Genomic DNA, 11,462 nt, shown 5'->3' with positions numbered 1-11,462 from the left:
CGGCATATCTGCACGCCAGATGCGTCAGGTACCAAGGTAATAGAATACTCGGGGTGGACCAAAACCTAGCAAAAGATAATATGAAAATGCCAGATCAATTTCAAACATCGTCTACGTTGCAGAGGGGGGATACTTCAGTGCCGGAGAGGAAAGGCATGCAAATGGGCCTGAATTACCACAGCAAGGAAAGGACAATAACAAGAAGAGGCAGCTGTCCACACCCAGCCCGTCTTCAATAATCGACAAGCCACCATAAAAAAAGACAGCCCGGGAGGACGTCTGGATTACAGTGGACCGAAATAGGAAGAAGAAGGAAAAAGAGCATGAAACAGCGGCTCCCTCTAATAAAGCTCAAAACCAGTCAAGTAAGCGTGCCTCTAAGAAACCGAGGAGAAAGAAAACAAAAACTAATGCTGTTCTTGTCCAACCAGTAGATGGCCAAACTTATGCTGATGTCCTAAAGGAAATCAAGGCCAAGGTGAGCCCTGTCGAGACGGGCGTAGACATAAAGTCTATTAAAAAGACGAAACACGGAGGCGTTCTCCTTGAAATGGCTTGAAAGACCGAAGACAGCAAGGTTTTCTCCGATGCAGTAAGGTCAGCCACTGCAAACATCGGCACGGTCAAGACGCTAACACCAACAACAACGATCGAGATCCTCGACTTGGACAAAATCTCTACCAAGAGCAAAGTCCGTAAAGCACTCAAACGTGAATTCACTGACAGCCTGGAGGTCAAACGGGTAAATTTGACAAAACCCACACCACGAGGAAATCAGGCAGCCTTCTGCGAAGTAGACGAGGCCAGTGCGATTAAGGCCCTTGACAAGGCCCATATAATGATCAGTTGGGTGAACTGTCGTATACGCTCAGTTGCAAAAGTAACCCGCTGTTTTAAATGTCTTAGTTTTGGACACCAAAAACGCCAGTGTACGGGACTAAACAGAAGCAGGTGCTGCTACAAGTGTAGCGGAGAGAACCACAAGGCCGTAAGCTGCACGGAGAAGCCAAAATGCTTCCTTTGTGCTCCGGACAAAGATGCCCAGGATGGTCTATGCCATATTTCTGGCACTGGAGCTTGCAGGGCATTCCGCACAGCACTTGCAGAAGCCAAGAGAGGGCAGAAATGACACGCATACTACAAGGCAACCTGAATAGGTGCACCTTGGCGCAAAACCTGCTGCGCCAGCGTGTCTTTGAAGATAAAATCGACGTCTGCTTTATCTGCAAGCAATATCTAAACATCGAAGGTAAAACATGGTTCGCAAACGAAACTGGCACGGCAGCTATTTGGATTGTGAACACAAAGAACGTTACCGTCAACAACAGCGGAAGTAGAGCAGTTTTTGTCTGGATTCAAACCCCCACAACCTACTTCATGAGCGTCTATCTCTCACCTAATGAAGGGATTAGTGTGTTCCGACAGAAACTGGCAAATATTGAAGATACGGTCACTGAGTTCAACGGCGAAGTCATCGTAGCCGGAGACTTCAACGCTAAATCAGCTGAGTAGGGCGCTGCTTTCTCCGACACCAGAGGTAACGAGGTCGCTGACGTCGCGGCTAGACTCGACCTCATAGTGCTGAACCCGGGAGCACCACGACCTTTAGAAGACCAGGGTACCAAGAGTCCATCCTCGACATTTCGTTGGTGACTCCAAGGACTGCCAACATGATCGAAGACTGGACTGTATCCGAAGAATACAGTGGCAGTAACCACCAGTTTGTGACATTCAACGTTGGATTGTCATCTACTCCGGTTACACAACGCGACCTTTCTAAGCGGAAGTGGAATGCCAGAAGGCTTGATCCAGAAGCATTGCGAGCTTCACTTGCACGAAGCTGTTCTATCCTTCAGAATAACCCGACTCCGGATACCTGCAGCGAGACGTGTAACAATACTTTTCCCCAAAATTTAACTAAATTCGACCGATGGCAGAGATGTCGGTTGGGTAGGGTATTTTACGCTCGCCTTCTTAAATATATAATAAATTAACCCGGAAACCCCTCAGGCTGGGTTAGTGCACATTTCGACGCCAGGTAATTTTTATGAAAAATTACCAAAAAATAATAACAATTCCAGCGGCCGCGCCGGACGATCAATCAACGATTCGAGTTAATGCGGATGAAAAGCGCAGGTTGCAGTACAATTAAAATAAAATTAGGGTGAAATACAGAGTAAGAAACAATAAGTAATTAAATCTATGTAACATTCCGAAAGATCCTGCTAAAATAAAGGACGGATGACAGGGAAGTAATCCGGGAAGTAACTTACATAAAATAAATCATTAATGAATCAGAAAATATTAACAAAAATAAATTATTTATTTATAAACGGTGTTACTTAAAACTAAATCTATTTTCCAAATAACAGAGTAAATCCTTTATGGAACAAATATAATAGATTTCAAACAATTAAACCAATATAAACGATAATTTTAGATATTAGCTTTTCAATATCATTTACAAACGTAATAATAATTAATGTAAGTGTAATACTTTAACTAGTAATTGCTGGCCATTTCAGGGACCCACACGAGGCTTTCGGGATAGGTACAAGTATTCCCTTAAAATAACCCTTACTCGCTACGGGATCGACCCGATAAATCGATAGTGAATTTAATTAAACAATAAAAGAATAAATTATTTACGCCAGGAGACAGCGGTGTGCGGATATTAATCAATCTCAACTTGTGAGTACTCACCAAAAAGGAAACTCAACCCAAGGCACCAAATCCATACTCCTTACAATAACGGAGGTCCCGCGTATGTACCTCACACCAAGCGGGCCACCGCGTGTCTGCTCAATTTTTGTCACCGCAAACCGTTCGAAGCTTCGTGTTCGACAACAATGGCCTCTCTAGCCATTTTCCCTAATTCAATAAACTCTTCGCTCGCGATCGATATTGTAGGGCCTCACCCGTGCGAGTAAAGGCTATGATTTATCACTCATAGTAAAATTAGGTACTATATGACAATGATTTACGGCAATGCATACAAATAATAGTAATAATAATAAATTATAAATAATTCATTATAAATGTCTGAAATAAAGATAAAATTAATTCTTAAATTAATAACAATAATATTAGAAATTTCAAATATAAATAAGACTAATAGTTATAAATTCAATGAATAAATTAATAAATAAATATAAAATAATAAATTTAGAGACACACTGAGTGTGGATCTGTTGCCAAATTTAGGCGCAGGGAGAGACGCACACAGGGAATAAAAACCCTGTGACAGACGGAAAAGGCAGTGTTAAATATAATAAAGGAGATTGCTGTCGCATGTGACGCCTCTATGCCGCGGCTGAAAAATAGGAGTTTCCACAGGCTGGCGTACTGGTGGTCAACAGACATAGCAGAACTTCGCAAAAGATGTCATAAGCTACGTTGCCACGCAACGAGAGCCGCGAAACGCTCCCCAAGCAGAGACTTGTATTCAAAAGAGTACAAGCAGGCCAAAAAGACGCTAAACCGAGCCATTAAAGCAAGAAAAGCGATATTGTGGAAACAGATCTGTAATGATCTCGACAAGGACATCTGGGGTAAAGCCTACGAAATTGTGATCAAACGACTTGGAAATGCTTCACCAGAAGCGCCAAGGTCTCCTGCCTTAATGGACAGCTTTTTAGCGGATCTTTTCCCCAAACACCGGCCGCGAGAGAAGAAACACTACACTAAAAACAACGAAGTAACGCCCTTCACAACTAAGGAACTACAAGACGCGGCCAAGTCACTCAAAACAGGAAAGGCACCGGGACCTGATGGCATCCCGGCATCGGTGATCAAGATTATAGCCCTAGAATACCCAGACTTACTCCTGAACACCTACAACGCATGCTTGGCAACTGGCACCTTTTCCGCGGTCTGAAAACGGCAGAGATTGATTCTCTTAGATAAAGGAAAGGGAACCCCCGTAACACCTTCGTCGTTTAGACCACTCTGTATGCTAGACATTGCTGGAAAACTGCTCGAGAAGCTCATACAAGGGAGACTTCGCGACGACATCGACCGTGCTGGAGGTTTTGCCACCAACCAGCATGGCTTCCGGAAAGGTCATTCGACAGTCGGAGCGATCAAGAAAGTCATAAAGACAGCAACACAAGCAAGGTCTGGTAGCCTCAAAGCTCGTAAAGTATGTCTTCTCCTCACGCTAGATGTCAAAAACGCATTTAACAGCGCAAATAGGAGAGATTCTAGATGCTCTGGAGCACAAGTTTGACGCGGAGCCAGAGAATCTGGCACAAGTCGACAACTACCTGGACGAAAGAAAGCTAATAGCGGAAACTACGGAAGGCCCACAAGAATACGCCATAACGTCTGGCGTACCGCAAGGCTCAATAATGGGGCCTGATCTATGGAATGCGGACTACGACGAGCTTATCTTACGGCATGTAACAAATTTTATTGTGTTGAAAAAATTTTTTATGAAAATTATTTTTATTCTGAGGAATTTTTTTTTTTTCTGAAATTATAAATATTATTATTATTATTATTATAATTATAATTATCATTATAATTATTATTATAATTATTATTATTATTATTATTATTATTATTATTATAATTATTATTATTATTATTATTATTATTATTATTATTATTATTATTATTATTATTATTATTATTATTATTATTATTATTATTATTATTATTATGGGGACGCATGCGCGCAAGCCTAATGTAAGCCTCGTGCAATTTAACTCTTGTGATAATTTATGTCGTTTTATATCGAAACTTTTTTATACATCCTTTAACTGTGTCCAAATCAGTAGTGTAGTGTTCGCTAAACCGATTTAATAATCGTTGGTTTTTAATTCACCGAAGGAACTGTGATTCTGTGTGGTATTGTAAAGTAACCCCACTTTAAGGTTAGGTGGTCATGCTAAAACACATCGATTCTAAGGAGATTATCAACACAGACGTAGAGTTGGTGACTCCGTCTTCTTCAATAAACAGTCAACAAGCTACTCCCACAACACCTGTACCGAAAAAAAAGAGAGGAAGACCCTCCTTAGAGGAACTGAGACTCCGAGAACGAGCAAACTCCCTTGGGGATATAGACAAATTACTAAACGGCATTAAAAGACCTAGAGATCTGACAGACTCTACTCCTGAGCCCACGCAAAACCCTAAGGAGCATCCAAGACGTCACAACTCTTCTCCTACAATCTCACCTACAAAAAAAATCTCTCTAGATATAAATATGCCCAACACCGAGGACTCACAAGGCCGTATGATAGAAATCCCAGAATTCTCGGAGATCTCCAACCAAGATTCCTTTAAATGGATCGCAGAGCAATTCATTTCCCTGTTCAAAACCAATCAATCTCAATTCTCCCAGATCAAAGACTCTATCAAAGAATCATCGGACTCAATTCACAACCATCTTGAAACTCTGGAAAAAAAGTACTCTTCACTCTCTACGGAAATGGAAGCCGTAAAAGCCCAACAGGAGGAGCTCAACAAACGTCTAACCAACATTGAAACTGGTAAGTGTAGTTCCAATTCGTTAAACTTGGAAAGTTCCCTAATACCTATTATTTCCAGAGTTGAAGCGGTTGAAAAGGCTATAAAATCTGATTTACCAAACGAAACTAGCTCCACAGTCATCAACCAGCTGAATAGACTCTCCAGGATGGTTGAAAACCATGAGAGTAGAATGCGAAGACAAAACATTGTTGTCAGAGGATTATCACCAGCCAACCCAACCGAGGAAGTCACTTCTTTCCTAGAAAAAACTTTCGACATTCCAAAATGTGAGTGTAAGCTTATCAGAGAACTCGGAAAAAGGAGGAACTGTTTTGTAATACACCTTAACAAGCCTGAGCACAAAGCCTTGATAATGAAAACTAAGAAGAATAAGCTCATCAATACAAACGTCTTCATTGATAACGATCTCACACCTTTGGAACGAGAACAAGCATATGAGACGAGAAAAAAGTTTAAAGAAGAGAAGGAAAAAGGGACAAACCCCAAGCTTAGCGCAAACAAATTATGCACAAATGAAAAATCCTTAATTTGGGATAGAAACACTAAAGCGTGGACAGAAAAGACCCACAACTCTCAAAACGCACACTACAACAAACCATCAACTGTAAATTCCTATCCAAAAAACTAATTCCCACCAAAAAGGAGAGCCACCACTTCAATACAGCCTTATTTTGGAACTGCCATGGTTGAGACAACTGTGACAACCTATTTATTCCCCAAGAAACTTTCGTCATCGCCATAGCCGAAACCTGGACACATCAACCACCCATTACGCAGCCTACTTGGACGAATAGCTTCAAATGTATCTGGTCAAATGCGACCAAAACCGCTAACAGAGGCAGAGCAAGTGGAGGTCTGCTACTCCTCGTGAGAGAAGAATTGGAATTCCAGGTAATAGAAATAAAAAACCATTGGATCTTCATCAAAGTAAAAATACCCCCCCAGGACTTAATACTAGGTCTAATTTATCTAAAACCTGACCTGGAGTTGGAAAACACTTTAGACTCGCTCCAAGTTGTTTTAGACAAACTCGAAAACATGTACGCCGACATCCCAATAATCTTAGGAGGAGACTTTAACGCACGCCTTGGTGACCTTGATGGAGAAATTCCGCCTGATTCACTCAGAGACACGATCCTGCTACCTTCAAGAAACTCCCTAGACACTGTAACCAATCCAAGAGTTCTCGCCGTCCTAAACTTTATGTCTAGCAGCGACTTTATTTTAGTAAACGGAAGAATGACAGACGACAAAAACGGCAATATGACTTTCGCTGGTCCCAATGGAGCCAGCGTCATAGACTTGGTATGGGTAAATCATGAAGCCGCAAAACTGGTCTCAACATTCCGAGTAGAAGTGGACTCATTCGGCTCCGACCACTTTCCTGTCCAAATATCATTCCAATTCGACCATGATATTCCACAAGCTGAAAAGTCTCCATTGCTCTCCCCTACTCCGAAACTAATCTGGAAGACAGAGTGTACTCAACAATTTATGGAAGTACTATTCTACTCTCACCGGCTCGAGATTAACCAAGCGAACACTAGCTTGGACTCTCTAGCTGAAAACCTCCAGGCAGCTATTCATGAAGCAGCAGATTCATCAGGTTTAAAAATCGTGATAAAACCGAGGTCGGTTAAAAGTAAACCTAAACGCCCATGGGAGGATAACGAACTTAGGCTTCTCAAACTAGCCCTTTCCAAGCACCAGAGGATATGTAGGAAGAGAGGATTCACGCAAACTAACCTTGAAACCTTGCATTTCTTGAAAAAAAATTTAAAGAAAATTAAAAAGACAAAAATTATAAACTACTATCGCTCCATTAGAAACACCCTGGCACGCACCTCAAGCCCTACTGAGTTCTGGCAACTGGTCAAATCGCTCAGAAGACCAGCGTATACTCCCTGCCCTATCTCACTTGACTCCTGGGAAGAATTTTATAATACAGTGTACCCACATAGAACCTACGACACTACCAACTTTACTGACGTACGCAATCCTTACCTGGATCTTGATTTCTCCTTCCTAGAAGTCAAAAAAGTGATCAAAAAAAGCAAGAATAAAAAGTCTCCAGGTCCAGATGCTATACTGAACGAACATTTATGTCACCTCCCCTCTCCATGGATCTCTTATCTCGTGACGTTGCTAAACAGAATCTGGAACGCGGAACAAATTCCATCCTCTTGGCCAGCAGCAACAATCTCATTAATCCACAAAAAGGAAACCCGAGATGATCCGTCAAACTACCGTGGGATTGCGCTGCTAAATAACTTACTCAAGGTATTAACTGGTATCATCCAAAAGCGATTAAACTCCTGGATGGAAAATCTCAGCATAATCCCCGAAGAACAGGCAGGATTTAGAGAGGGACGTAGCTGCCTGGACCTGTCCTTCACTATTTTAGCAGCCCTTCAATCTAAAATCAGAATGAAAGGTAACGCCGTTTACTGTATTTTCGTCGACTTCACCAGAGCCTTCGACTCGGTTCCTCACTATTTACTCTGGAGGAAATTATTTAACCTCGGCATCAGTGGCAAGATAATCAGGCTAGTTCGCGCAATCTACAAAAGAGCAAGAGTCAACCTACGTGTCAACGGAAATGCTTCCAAAGACTTTGAAGTTACCGAAGGCGTGCTCCAGGGCGACAAGTTAAGCCCTACGCTCTTCATTTTATATATTGCGGATCTTGTAGCTTTCCTTGAAAGAAAAGGTTTTGAAGGCTTAAGCATAGGACCAAAAAACCTCCTCACTTTACTCTTCGCTGATGACGCAACCTTCTTCACAGCATCACTTACCGAGGCAAAAAAAAATACTAGCGGCACTAGAAGAGTACTTTGATGAGAACAAACTGAGTGTACACAGGGGGAAAACTCAGGTGAGTTTTCCATGATCAGTCGTGCATCGGGAAGGATCAGACAAAAAGAAAGAAACGCATTCTGCTACAAAAATCAACCTATCAAGATCACGACTCACTACAATTACCTCGGCATCACGATAGACAACTCCACCAAGGGAAAATTAGCAGCCCAAGCAGCACTACAAAAGGCTAAAATAGCAACCGGGACAGTCTGTACCTTACTTGCTAAAGCGAAGTCGGACTCGTGGCAGACCAGGATACATTTATTCAACAGCATAGTGGGTCCCACAATTCTTTATGGCGTCGAAACCTGGGGAATAGACCATTTGGACGAAATAGATAAAGCTCAGGCTAACTTCTTCAAAAAAATCCTACTACTGCCTACAAACACCCTCGGTTATATGATCAGGATTGAAGCTGGGATTACCCGGCTATCTGTAACAGCGCTCAGCCGAACTTGGAAATGGATAATTCGTATCCTGGAAATGGATGACAACCGCTGGCCGAAAATTTGCCTTGTCCATCTGATAACCATAGCATAAAACCCGCAGTGCCAGGTCAAATTTAACTGGGTTGCAAAAATGAATCTCTTGTTCAAGGAGATTGCAATGCCGGATATGTTCAACAACCTAGATCCCTCACTCTGGGAAAAACAACATCCCAAATTCCTCGAAGCCATCACCAACCGAGCCAGACGACTGGACAATGGACAATATCTTCGATCTACTTCGCTGCAAACCCAGCTAATCTGGAGTAAAACACCTTACACACCCAGATATCTGAAACTTCGGTGCCCAATCCATTTATCGCGTATGATTACGCAACTACGTCTTGCTAACAACTATAATTGCAGAATCACGATCTTTGGATTGCACATCCGACTTCTCCCGAAAAACTACTGCAGAGCTTGCAATAAGAGCCTCGAAACGGTTGACCACATACTGGCCTACTGTCCAGAGTTCGACGACCTGAGACAGCGATACTTCGAAGACATCATCAGGAACTACCTAAGGAACCTACGTACGCTCATGATACTGAATATCTACTCCAAAAATGATATGGAAAATGTGGCAAGATTTCTCACGGCAGTCACTAAAAGATGCTCCCTATCAAATCCTATCTAAACCCTCCTCCTATACACCGACCAACTGGCTCTCCTTAAACACCCACATAAATTTTTATTTTTATTTCTGTTTGCCGATCAATGTATTAATTTAACTACTGCTTATAATTCTTAAAAATTAAAAACTGTATATTATAATATAATTGTTAATTATTGAACATGCGTTCCAAAAATTGTTATACGAGAGATCATGTATATATACTCTTTAAAACAATAAACATACAATACAATACAATACAATTATTACACGGGTCAACATGAAATTTGACTTTGATTGCAAAGCATTAAATTTCGGTAGTTTAGGTCGTAATAAGACGGAAAAAAAATATATGGCATGAAAAACTTTGCTTTTGTGCTTAGAAGACTGATTGAACGAAATTTTTAAAAATCTCGGATTTTAATTTTTGATTGAAAATAAAACTATTGAAATTAAAATGTTTATCATTTTTATTAAGTTTTAATATCAAATTAGCTTACAGAAAAGTGGAAAATAGCTTAAAAGTGCACACTTTTACTTTTTCTTTTATGTTCATAGCTACTTTCTCTCAATAAACCCCAAATATAGTCGCCCATCATATTTTCATTGTATTGGCCTTGATAGCGTTGTTCAAAATTCATGATGTCCTGATGGAAACGTTCTCCTTGCTCTTTGGAATAGGCTCCCATATTGTTTTTAAATTTATCCAAATGAGCATGCAGCATATGTACTTTTAATGACATCCTTCAGCCCATGGCCTTAAAATTTGTAAGCATATCCTCAACCAACTTTTCGTAGTTTTCAGCTTTATTATTTCCTAAAAATCCAGAAACTACTGCTTTAAAACTGTTCCAACTTGCTTTTTGAGTACGATTCAGCAACGTTGGAAATTTTTCATCGGCGAAAATCTATCTTATTTGCGGACCAACAAAAACCCCAGCTTTAACCTTTGCTTCCGATAACTTCGGAAAAAATTTTTTTAAGTATCCAAAAGCTTCTGAAGTTTCATCCAGTTTTTTAACAAATTGTTTCATCAACCCTAACTTAATGTGCAAAGGCGGCATTAACACTTTTTCCGCTTCAACAATCGGCTCAAATTTGACGTTCTGTTTTCCGACACACAATTCTGTTCTTACAGGCCATGACCGTTGAATATAGTGTTTAGAATCCGCTCTGCTATCCCACAAGCACAAATAACACGGATACTTTGTATATCCACCCTGTAGCCCCATTAAAAATCCCAGAATTTTAAAATCTCCAATCAGCTCCCAGTTATACTCACGATACTTTACAGATTCAAGCAAAATTTTGACACTTTCATAATTTTCTTTAAGATGTACTGAGTGAGCAATTGGAAGAGACGGAAATTTATTTCTGTTGTGCAATAGAACTGCTTTTAAACTTTTTGTAGAGCTATCAATGAATAAACGCCATTCGCTAGGGACACAGGGTATGCCAATTGCTTCAAACATACCTTTAATGTCATTACAAAAACAAAGTCCATCTTCCTTCGTGAAGAACGTTGCAAACATTTCATGCCTAGTCCGCTAATCCGTGATCTTAACATCATCAAGCAAATTCCACTGTTTTAACCGAGAGCCTAGAAGCTCTGCTTTATTTTTTGGCAAATTTAAATCTCTAATTAGATCGTTAAAATCTTCTGAAGTAATGAGATAGTGTTTTGGTTGTTCAGGTGTAGGCAAAAACTTTTTATCGGAATTACTTTTATAAGAACTAAAAGATGAGCTACTTTTCTGCGATAATTTTTTTGGTGGCTCAGGTACTGGTCGTGTCAGGTCGTGAGCAATTGGAGCAGAAGAAGATTCGAGGTCAGGATATTCAATAGGTTTTGCATTTTTACCTCTACGTCTTTTACTCGGATTCACCATACAAAAGTAGCAGTCAGTAATATGGTCTTTTGGTTCTCGCCAAATCCTTGGTATTGCAAATTTCATAGACCTTTTCTCACCTCGATACCAACCTAAAAATATAAAAATAAGAACTCA

At 40.6% G+C, this 11,462-nt stretch overlaps 2 long non-coding RNA genes across 2 annotated transcripts in view; one reads left to right on the top strand and one right to left on the bottom strand.

The window, feature by feature from the left end:
* Positions 1–4,406: 4,406 nt before the first annotated feature.
* LOC123260060 overlaps positions 4,407–11,462 on the top strand; it is a 19,635-nt gene continuing 12,579 nt past the window's right edge. Inside the window, exon 1 of the long non-coding RNA XR_006508392.1 lies at positions 4,407–4,417. This is a non-coding gene — a long non-coding RNA (uncharacterized LOC123260060). The remainder of the gene's footprint in view (positions 4,418–11,462) is intronic.
* LOC123260055 lies at positions 10,063–10,973 on the bottom strand. The gene is made up of 2 exons (XR_006508388.1): positions 10,931–10,973; positions 10,063–10,273 (listed from the first exon to the last, which is right to left on the bottom strand). It is a non-coding gene; the product is annotated as an uncharacterized LOC123260055 (long non-coding RNA).

The sequence above is a fragment of the Cotesia glomerata genome, linkage group LG2 (assembly GCF_020080835.1).
Source record: "Cotesia glomerata isolate CgM1 linkage group LG2, MPM_Cglom_v2.3, whole genome shotgun sequence".
NCBI lineage: Eukaryota > Metazoa > Arthropoda > Insecta > Hymenoptera > Braconidae > Cotesia > Cotesia glomerata.
Note: the sequence above shows the minus strand (reverse complement) of the source record. Positions and strands in the feature narration are given on the sequence as shown.